This window comes from Olea europaea, chromosome 8 (genome assembly GCF_002742605.1).
Source record: "Olea europaea var. sylvestris chromosome 8, O_europaea_v1, whole genome shotgun sequence".
Classification (NCBI taxonomy): Eukaryota; Viridiplantae; Streptophyta; class Magnoliopsida; order Lamiales; family Oleaceae; genus Olea; species Olea europaea.
In genome coordinates, this window is record NC_036244.1 from 7,427,808 (window position 1) to 7,440,045 (window position 12,238).

Genomic DNA, 12,238 nt, shown 5'->3' on the forward strand with positions numbered 1-12,238 from the left:
ATAATAGTATCATTATGTATCAAACCCACAAAATAAGACAACGACATTCAAATCGTCATAGTACAAATTTAATAAGTTTGAAATCATTCCAATTCAAATCACAATGATAATGACATAGATATCATTTATTTTCATTAGAATAAAAATGTTCTCATAGTTTCTTTTGAGGGAGATTGAACCCACTTGATTATCTATTTTTATCATCCTACATATACCAGATGCATGACTGGTGGTCATAGACAGTCGAATCGTTATTTTTAGCATAAACGATATAATTGTCTTTTTATTTTAACTGAAACGATATGTACGTAGTTTTAGTTATGATTTAAGTTAAAATGATATCAACATTATCAAACTTGTATTGAAACAATAATGATATCGTTAAGTGTCAAAATCACAAATAAAGTAATGACATTCATATCGTTTTAGTACAAATTTGACGAGTTTGAAATCGTTCCAATTCAATTCACAAGTATAATGGCGTAGATATCGTTTCTTTTCATATAAAATAATAATTATATCGTTCTAGTTAAAAATAACGATTCGACCGTTCACAACCATCCGTCATGCTTTCAACATACATAGGACGATCAAAAGATGTTATCAAATGGATTGATACCACTCGAATGACTTAGAAAGAGCAAACGAAGATACTTCTGTCAGAATAGTTCGAAGGTGGTATACAATCATGAGAATAAAAATGTTCTCATAGTTTCTTTCGAGGGAGATCGAACCCACTTAATTATCTATTTTGATTATCCTACATATGTCAGATGCATGTCTGGTGTCGTGGACGGTCTAATCATTATTTTTAGCAAAAACGATAAAAGTATCGTTTTATTTTAAATGAAACGATATGCGTGTAGTTTTAGTTATGATTTAAACTAAAACGATATCAACGTCGCTAAAATTGTATTGAAACGATATTGATATCGTTATGTATCAAAATCACAAATAAAGTAACGATATTCATATAGTTTTAGTACAAATTTGACGAGTTTGAAATCGTTCCAATTCAAATCACAAGTATAACGACGTAGATATCGTTTCTTTTCATATAAAACGATAATTATATCGTTTTGGATAAAAATAACGATTCGACCGTCTACAACCATCCATCATACCTTTAGGATACGTAGGACGATCGAAAGAGGTCATCAAGTGGGTTAATACCACTCGAATGACTTGGAAAGAGCAAACGAAAATAGTTTCTATCTGAATAGTTTGAAGATGGTATACAATCATGAGAACAAAAATGTTCTCATAGTTTCTTTTAATGGAGATCGAACCCACTTGATTACCTATTTTGATCATCCTACATATGTCAGATGCATGTTCGGTGGTCGTGGACGGTCGAATCATTATTTTTAGCAAAAACGATATAAGTATCATTTTATTTTAACTGAAACGATATGCGTGTAGTTTTAGTAATGATTTAAACTAAAACGATATCAACGTCGTCAAAATTGTATTGAAACGATATTGATATCGTTATGTATCAAAATCATAAATAAAGTAACAACATTCATATCGTTTTAGTACAAATTTGACGAGTTTGAAATCGTTCCAATTGAAATCACAAGTATAACGACGTAGATATCGTTTCTTTTCATATAAAACGATAATTATATCGTTCTGGATAAAAATAACGATTCGGCCGTCCACAACCACCCATCATACCTTTAGGATACATAGGACGATCGAAAGAGGTCATCAAGTGGGTTGATACCACTCGAATGATTTGGAAAGAGCAAACGAAAATACTTTCTGTCGAAATAGTTTGAAGATGGTATACAATCATGAGAGCAAAAATGTTCTCATAGTTTCTTTAAAGGGAGATCGAACCCACTTGATTATCTATTTTGATCATCCTACATATGTTAGATGCATGTTCGGTGGTCGTGGACGGTCGAATCGTTATTTTTAGCAAAAACGATATAAGTATCGTTTTATTTTAACTGAAACAATATGCGTGTAGTTTTAGTTATGATTTAAACTAAAACGATATCAACGTCGTCAAAATTGTATTGAAACGATATTGATATCGTTATGCATAAAATCACAAATAAAGTAACGACATTTATATCGTTTTAGTACAAATTTGAATAGTTTGAAATTGTTTCAATTTAAATTACAAGTATAACGATATAGATACCATTTCTTTTCATATAAAACGATAATTATATCGTTCTAGCTAAAAGTAGATTTGACCATCCACAACTATCCGTCATGCCTTCAATATCGTTACGTTGTTCAGTGCACTTTTTTATTGGAAGGACATCTATATCGTTTTGACTTTCAGGAACGACTTCCATATCATTCTTAGAATGAATGCATTTTTGTACTAGAACGACTTATATATCGTTTATGTATAGTCATAACGACTTTGATGTCATTACCAAAATAAGTTAAGCAGTGTGTATTTCATACTAAAACGATATAGAAATCGTTTTTTTTTACAGGAACGGTTTCAATATCGTTATGTTATTCACTCTACATTTTTTTATTTGAACGACATTTATATCGTTTTGTGCTTCAAGAACGACTTCAATTTCGTAATTAAAATTAATACATTTTTGTACCACAACGATCTTAAACACTTTGTTTCAGAAGGAAGAAAATATATATCGTCATTAGATTGATTGCATTTACATCAATTGTAACTATATGAACGTCGTTTGCATTTCAATAGTGTAAAAGCATTTCAATAGCACAATGATTACAAAATTTAATAAATCATCTTGTACTTCGAATAAGTACAAAATTATAAAGTTACAAGTCAGGAAAATATTACAACCTTAATCTCAGACGATTATTACTTGAGAATTTCAAGAAGCAAGAATGTTTTGGAAAAAAATTATAAAAATAAAAATGAACTGTCGATTAATATAGTCTTTATGGATCCATTGAATAATTTTGATAATTTATAATCTCAGCACTGTCACAAACTTATGAACTTGGATTATGAATTATGATGATAAACCAGGAAGTTCACCTAGCATATAAGCCAGCCATTACATTATAGTTTTATCCTACACACATACACACACACACTTTCGACCTACATTTTGATGAAATTAAAGGAATAAATTGCTTAAAATGCTGGACCAATTATTTCTATGTAAAAAAGTCACCAGCAGTAGCACCTAAAGAAAAAGGAAAAAAAACGACGTTCCCCATTTTTCTTTGGGTCGAGGATGGGAAAGGCTGACATAATATTTGACCTGCTATGTTCAATTCCTCTTAGAGCAAAGTTGAGTAAGCATGTCCCTTAAGAGAGCTCCAGTACGAAATCACAAAGTAAACATCCAAGTTTCTGAATCTTTATATTGAAAGCAAGTAAATGAGCAAGATAACACACACGATTGTTATGTAATTTGTAGGAAATAATTCCAAATCAATTATCTATTATAAATATAAATGAAATAATAAGAAAGTATGCTCCAACAAAGCCAAGGTATTGGTTTCTATTTCAAGGTATTGATTTATTCCATCTTATTTGGGAATAAAAACATGTAATCCACCGATATCTTATGACTATACTCGTAACCATTTGAAGTTGTGAATAGATTATTTAATCATTCGATTTTTCCAATTAAATTCCAAAAAAGTTGTGAATTGATGTTCAACACCTCTTTGACTTTATCATATAATTCCATATAAGAAATAATTTTCGCAACAAGAATAGGAGTTGTTTTTATTTATCATTCCCTGCATATTTTCATTTTAAAACACATTCAATCGACTACTCATATTCAACTGGAAAACAAACTGATATCCATACCATATTCACATTGTCCATAACTATAATTCAATATAAAAATTTCATCACATTTCAAACAGTGTACAGTGCTGATAACGATATGTAAGTCATTATGGATTGCAGAAAACGACATGTAAGTCGTTATGTACAGACGGAAATTAAATGTATGTTAATAAAAAGAATAGCCAAACATGTCTTTGCAACTTACATTTTACTCTAACTGATACAGATGATCAGAAATGAGAAAAAGCGTTTGAGAGCAACCCATATCAAAACTCTAATCTAATGATAAAATTAATTCAAAATCATTGTTCTCAAATAAAAATCATAAATATATATATACAACAACATGAAGAAATTATTCAAAAAATGGACAAAGAAACTAACCAAAAAATTGAAAATTACAACACCCCATTCTTCTCCAAATGCCCAACAATGATATTGCAAGATTTTATTACTTACTTCAACCAAATGAGTGTTCAAGGAAAATGGAATGTAGAGTTTAAGGTTTCATTAAGTAGAGAAAAATGATGATGACAAAAAAAACAAATTACATACCTCTACAGCCGATTTTGAAGAGCAAATGGAAGGAAGGTAGAATTTAATTAGGGTTAAATGGGAATTAGGGTAGCAATGTCTTTTTAGTTTGTAAGGTCATTTTAGTCATTTACAAATTATATTTTTCATTTTCCATATCTTTAGGCCTTTTACCCAAAGAACTTAGGTTGTGGATTTTTTAAACTAATGTTTTGTTTGACTAGGCTTTTTAAATGAAAGCCCCATTTTTATTCGGGTGAAATGAGTTGGGAAGGCTTTTAAAGTGGTTTTTGTTTAAAAGGCCTTTTATCAGAATTTTGAAAATAAAATAATATATAAATATTTAAAAAGATAATTATAACCTTCCATTATTTCTCTTCAAACGAAAGAAGAAAGAACCCAATACTTCCCAAATTAGAGGTCTGAAGAATCAAAACACCGTCTTTTTCCACTTCTGAGGCTCGCCATCGATCACTCTTTATCCCCGTTCTTGAAAATTTGAAACTCGCTGGATCACCTTCAGGTAATGTGTATCGCGTAGCTGAATTTGTATTTTGTTTGTTTCTTCACCTCCGATTGTAGTAGAAGTTTGTTTCCCCACCCCCTTCTCAGATTTAGGAAGCCAAAACATCTGTATTATATATGGAAGGATCTTTACGGTACCTGTAGCCAAATCTTTTGAGCGATTAATCTACATTATGATAGTTTTATGGCACAAAATTGACAATATTCGGTCTCAGGTGTGCTTGTAAAGGTTATGTTCTTATTTCCTCTTTTTGTAAGAGAGAAAAATCTTAATGTTTTGTGAAGAGAGAAAAATGATAGTTCTATTTCCCATTGTTTTAATGTTTCTTTTCATCTGCATTATTATGATTCACCTAAGCACCTAACAATAAATACTTTGTAATTTATATGCTGATTGGATTAAAAGTCTCACATATTTGATTTCCTATTGGTAGATTTGCTTCTGCATTTGTTTGCTACATACTAGTAGCGTAGTTTCTTGAAAAATTTAATGGTGGTGATGGCTACATATATGTGATTTGCAAGGCTAAAGCTAACTGTTTCTTTCTTGCAATGAAAAGTTTGAGCTTCTCAATTTCGATTTTGTCTTGATAGTTTAAAGATTGATTTGTTTCCAGCCTTTGCTTGTAAAAGAGATCATTCTTGATTCTTTAATAGCATCATCCATGAACTCTTTTACAAGTTTTGGATTAATGGTTATTTTGTTTCCATCATTCTTTTGTTTCTTATTCTTGTTTGGGTTATTGGCTATTTCTTCGACATTTAACTCTTTTTCTTCAAATCCAAAGCCATCTCTTTTCATTCTTCCAGGAAAGATCGAATAATTTGTAGAAAGTTTACAAATGTTTAAAAGAAAAAATGACTTCTTTATGTTAGGTTTAAATGATTTAGAAAATGAAAAATGCTGAATTTGTAAACAAATTACTAAACTAAGGTGAGGCATTTAACTATAAAGTCACCACATGCACAATTTATAATACATTATACTTACAAGTTCTATAAAGTACATAAGCTAAGAACGCCTAATAAGTGAATATCAAATAAAATATACTTTGTTGTTAGCAATGATAATACCTGCTATTAAATTCCATATTCAAAAAAATTTCTACTACAAGAAAAACTAGAAGAACTAGATAGCTTGTTTTAATATTTCTAGTTTTTATATTTGTTATTATGTCCTTTACTATCATCAGTTCCAATATTAGTACATATTTTATAATTTGCAGTGCTATGGAGAAGATTCTTCAAGTAGATGCTACGATTACGACAAGATGCATATTGCAAATAGTGCGAGATGTGTATGAGAAGCTCGATACAAATTACAAAAACAAGCTTATTGAAAGCTGCTTTGGATCTCTCCTTAGGTTGAAGGACATAAAGTTGGTTTCATAAGTTATACATCAGTTATTATTGCGAAAGATAAGGACCAACAAAAAAGAAGTTTGGTTTAAGATAGGAGAGAAAAATGCAAAATTTGGGTTGAAAGAATTTATTTTAGCTACGGGCTTAAATGCGGGTGATGATAACGACGTAGATAAGACCTTGGAGGAAGAGTGTCAGATCGTGAAAGAATATTTTAAGAATAGTGGGGGGAAGATAACGAAGGGAGATGCTTACAATGCATTTATAAATTGCAAGAAAAGAAAGAGCGATAAGTATAAGTTAGGATTGATCGTAATCTTGGCGTGCGTCCTATGGGCTACGGAGGAGAATACATACATTGATTTATGGTGGCTAGACTTGGTGGACGATCTAGTTAGGTTCGAGACGTATCCATGGGGAAAGTTTTCATTTGAATACCGATCAGTATATTCAAACGTGAGATGGGAGATAAATTGAAAAGTTCGGACTTCGAAGGCGAATCACGTTGCCGATATTCATTGCACGGCTTTCCTCTCGCTATATATATATATATATATATATATATATATTTGTGTTGTGAGATAATATAAATATTTGTTTTGCAATAGATTTGGGCATTTGAAGCGATCCCAACTTTGGGAAGGAAGTTTGGTATGAAATATCCAGATGTAATACCAAGAATGGTCGCTTGGGAAATGCCGAAGAGGTTAACGTCTACTGCCATTGACAGTATTACCTAAATATAACTTCGTGTTGATTTTGTTATATACACAGCCAAATTATACCTTTGCGCTTCTATGATGTTCAAGCAAAAAGTTTGATGGATCTTTCGAAAGAGGATGGTTGGATTAATGACAGTGTAAGTAATCCAACTTTAATGATTTTACGATAATGTCACAAAAAAATTCAGTTTGAATTTATTAGTTTATTTTTGTAAATTATGAACGAGGCCCTATATCAAATACGAGAAAGGGCTTCCAGATTTCCCAATCTGTTTCGGCAAGACTGTTGCATATTGGACACTTATTTCTATCAATTTGTTGTCAATGCATATGGCCAATTACAGTCCAGTAAAGAGCTCAAATGCAGTAAGAGTCTAATGAATTATGTGAGAGGGGCTACTCCGGAACTCGGTAAACCTTGGAAGGACTGTAAATATTTGTACATTCGTTGTTGGACCCATGACCATTGGTTTGTAGTTCAAGTCGACATGGAGGAACGGGCCATTTTAATGTTTGATAGTCTGAAGGGTCACATTCGCCGGGCAGCGTTGGAAGCTTACATTTTGCCTCTATAGGTGCTTACTCCGTTGATAATAAAATCTCATGTCACCAGTGAAAGCAAATATAGTACGGATAACTTCAAATTTGTGAACGTAAAAGATGTTCCCCAACAAGTGAACGGGTAAGAATGACTAATTTCATAATTAATAGTACCATATTATCTTAAGGGTTGAAAATTAATACAAAAATTTTACAACTTTTTTGTAGATCCGATTGTGAAATATTCACTATCAAATTCATAGAATTTCTGCACACAAATATGGACGTAAATACAATTCGATTGGATTACGTACCAATATGGAGAAAGAAACTGGCTGCAGAGTTGTTGGCTTGGGATTTTGAGCCGTAGATTATGCGTTGCTCGTATTTTTTTATATTTTTATAACATTATGTAGTCATTTGGTTGTTTTGGCTTTGAAGTAGCAGCTATTTTGGAGTTTGAATACAATTTCAATGTACATATTTTTCATTGTCTTCTATAACTTTAAAGTTTAGATATTGTCCATGTCAGGTTGTTGAGTTTTACATGTACAATCCTACATGTTTTCCATTGTCTTCCATTGTCATATCGTTGCAATGTAAGATGCACACTGTATCCTTATTTTTATAATGACTTAGAAGTCGTGATGACCACACATAATGACTTTGAAGTCGTTTCAGTTAAAATTGATACTAAAACAATTTAAAACTCGTTCCTGAGACAAAAAACGACATGCATATCATTGCAATATTAAATACACACTGCTCCTCTAATTTTGCGTAACGACTTAGAAGTCGTTATGACCACACATAACGACTTCTAAGTCGTTTCAGTTAGAATTAATACTAAAACGATTTCAATCTCATTCACAAGACACAAAACGACATGAATATCATTCCAACGTTAAATACGCACTGCTTCTTTAATCTTGAATAACGACTTAGAAATCTTTATAACCTTACATAACGACTTATAAGTCGTTTCAGTTAAAATTAAAACTAAAACGATTTCTACATCGTTTTCGAGACACAAAATGACATTCATATCATTTCAATGTTAAATACACACTGCTTCTTTGATTTTGCGTAACGACTTAGAACTCGTTATAAACACAAATAACGATTTAAAAGTCGTTTAAGTTAAAATTGAAACTAAAACGATTTCTAAATCGTTTTCGAGTCACAAAACGACATTCATATCGTTTCAATATTAGATACACACTGCTTCTCTGATTTTGCGTAACAACTTAGAACTCGTTATGAACATAAATAACGACGTAAAAGTCGTTTCAGTTAAAATTGATACTAAAATGATTTTTACATCATTTTCAAGACACAAAACGACATTCATATTGTTTCAATGTTAAATACAAACTGCTTCTCCGATTTTTCGTAACGACTTAGAACTCGTTATGAACATAAATAATGACTTAAAAGTCGTTTCAGTTAAAATTGATACTAAAACGATTTCTACCTCATTTTTAGACACAAAACGACATTCATATCGTTTCAATGTTAAATATACACTGCTTCTCTAATTTTGCATAACGACTTAGAACTCGTTATGAACATAAATAACGACTTAAAAATCGTTTCAGTAAAAATTGATACTAAAACGATTTCTACCTTGTTTCTGGGACGCAAAACGACATTCATATCGTTTCAATGTTAAATACACACTGTCTCTCCGATTTTGAGTAACGAATTAGATATCGTTATAGGCACATATAACGACTTCTAAGTCACGTCAGTTAAAATTGATACTAAAACGATTTCTAACTCGTTTCTGGGACACAAAATGACATTAATATCGTTTCAACGTTAAATACACACTGTTTCTCTGATTTTGAAAAATGACTTAGACCTCATTATGCACAAAAATAATGACTTAGAAGTCGTTTCGGGTAAAATTAGTACTAAAACGATTTCAAACGCGTTCCTGAGACACAGAACGACATGAATATCGTTTCAATGTTAAATACACACTGCTTCTCTGATTATCGTTTCTTCTTGTTCAGAGCGACATTGATATTGTTCTAGCGTAATTGTTCCTGAAAGTTGATCCATCTCGTTTCATTATAAAACGGTCGAGTTCGAAATCGTTTCAGCAGAAATTATAAGTGCAACGACATCGGTATCGTTTCTTCACAGTTGAAATGACATTAGTATCATTATGCTTAAAAATGGCATTTCTGCCATTCATGACCATCGACATACGTCCCACCGTACGTATGACGATGAAAACAGGTCATCGAGCCGGCTCAATTTCACTCGAACGACGCTATGGTAACGTTTGTTATTTCTTAGTTGTCTTTTACACTCAGGTTGTTTCGATAGAAACTGGGCATCGCCTTTGGTTCTTTTGGGCCATTCGAGAGCTACCAGCCTACTTGATACACTATTTTGATTGTCATACACATTTCAGAGGTATGTGGAGCGATCAAGGAGGATCGAAACGTCGTTTTTAGGTATAACGACATTAATGTCGTTTCAACTGTGAAGAAACGATACCGTTGTCATTGTACTTATTATTCCTGGTGAAATGATTTTGAACTCGTCAGATTTGTAAAGAAACGAGATGGACAACATTACGTCATTTCACTACTTGGTACATAACGATATTTATATCGTTCCTTGTATAATTTTATGACTTCTAACTTGTTTTAGTTTAAATAACATCTACAACGACCTCAAAGTCATTTCTTTAAGAACATAACGATATTTATATCATTATACCTAGAAACGACGTTTCGACCGTCCTCGATTGTTGTACATACCTCCGAAATGTGTATGACGATCGAAAGAGCGTAACAAGTGGGCTGGTAGCTCTCGAATGGCCTCTAAAGAACCAACGGAGATGCCCTGTTTCTATCGAAACAACCTGAGTGTGAAAGACAACTATGAAATAACAAACGTCACCATAGCGTCGTTCAAGTGAGATTGAGCCAGCTCGATGACCTGTTTTCATCATCATACGTACTATGGGATATATGCCCGTGGCCGTGGATGGCTGAAACGTCATTTTTAAGCATAACGATACTAATGTCGTTTCAACTGTGAAGAAACGATACAGATGTCGTTGTACTTATTATTCCAGGTGAAACGATTACGAACTCGTCAGATTTGTAAAGAAACGAGATGGATAACGTTACATTATTTCAGTACTTGGTACATAACGATATGTATGTCGTTCTTTGTGTAATTTTATGACTTCTAACTCGTTTCAGTTTATATAATATCTACAACGACGTCAAAGTCGTTTCTTCAAGAACATAACGATATTTATATCATTATACCTAGAAACAACGTTTCTACCGTCCTCGATCACTGCACATACCTTCGAAATGTGTATGACGATCGAAAAAGCGTAACAAGTGGGCTGGTAGCTCTCGAATGACCCGAAAGAGCCAACGGAGATGCCCTATTTCTATGGAAACAATTTGAGTGTGAAAGACAACTATGAAATAACAAACGTTACCATAGCGTCGTTCGAGTGAGATTGAGCCGGTTCGATGACCTATTTTCATCGTCATACGTACAGTGGGACGTATGTCGGTGGCCGTGGATGGTCGAAACGTCATTTTTAAATATAACGATACTAATGTCGTTTCAACTGTGAAGAAACGATACCGATGTCGTTGCACTTATAATTTCAGCTAAAATGATTTCGAACTCGGCCGGTTTATAATGGAATGAGATGGATCAACTTTCAGGAACAATTACGCTAGAACAATATCAATGTCATTTTGAACGAGAAGAAACGATAATCATAGAAGCAGTATGTATTTAACATTGAAACGATATTCATGTCGTTCGGTGTCTCAGGAACGCGTTTGAAATCATTTTAGTTCTAATTTTACCTGAAACGACTTCTAAGTCGTTATTTTTGTCATAACGAGGTCTAAGTCGTTTCTCAAAATCAGAGAAGCAGTGTGTATTTAACATTGAAACGATATGTATGTCGTTTTGTGTCCCAGAAACGAGTTAGAAATCGTTTTAGTATCAATTTTAACTGACGCGACTTAGAAGTCGTTATGTGTGCCTATAACGATATCTAAGTCGTTACTCAAAATCGGAAAGGCAGTGTGTATTTAACATTGAAACGATATTAATGTCGTTTTGTGTCCCAAAAATGAGGTAGAAATCGTTTTAGTATCAATTTTTACTGAAACGACTTTTAAGTCGTTATTTATATTCATAACAATTCTAAGTCGTTACGAAAAATCAGAGAAGCAGTGTGTATTTAACATTGAAACGATATTAATGTCGTTTTGTGTCCCAAAAATGAGGTAGAAATCGTTTTAGTATCAATTTTAACTGAAACGACATTTAAGTCGTTATTTATGTTCATAACGAGTTCTAAGTCGTTATGCAAAATCAGAGAAGCAGTGTGTATTTAACATTGAAATGATATGAATGTCGTTTTGTGTCTAGAAAACGAGGTAGAAATCGTTTTAGTATCAATTTTAACAGAAACGACTTTTAAGTCGTTATTTATGTTCATAACGAGTTCTAAGTCGTTACGAAAAATCAGAGAAGCTGTTTGTATTTAATATTGAGACGATATGAATGTCGTTTTGTGTCTCAGAAACGATTTATAACTCGTTATGTTAATCTGTACTATTTTTGAACTGGAACGACATTCATGTCTATAGTAACGACATGAACGTAGTTTGCATTCCCTGTGAGAAAATAGGAGCATGAATACCTAAAATACTAAAATTTGATTCCAACGGTACAAAAATATTTCAATAACATAATGAGTACAAAATCTAATAAGTGATTTCAT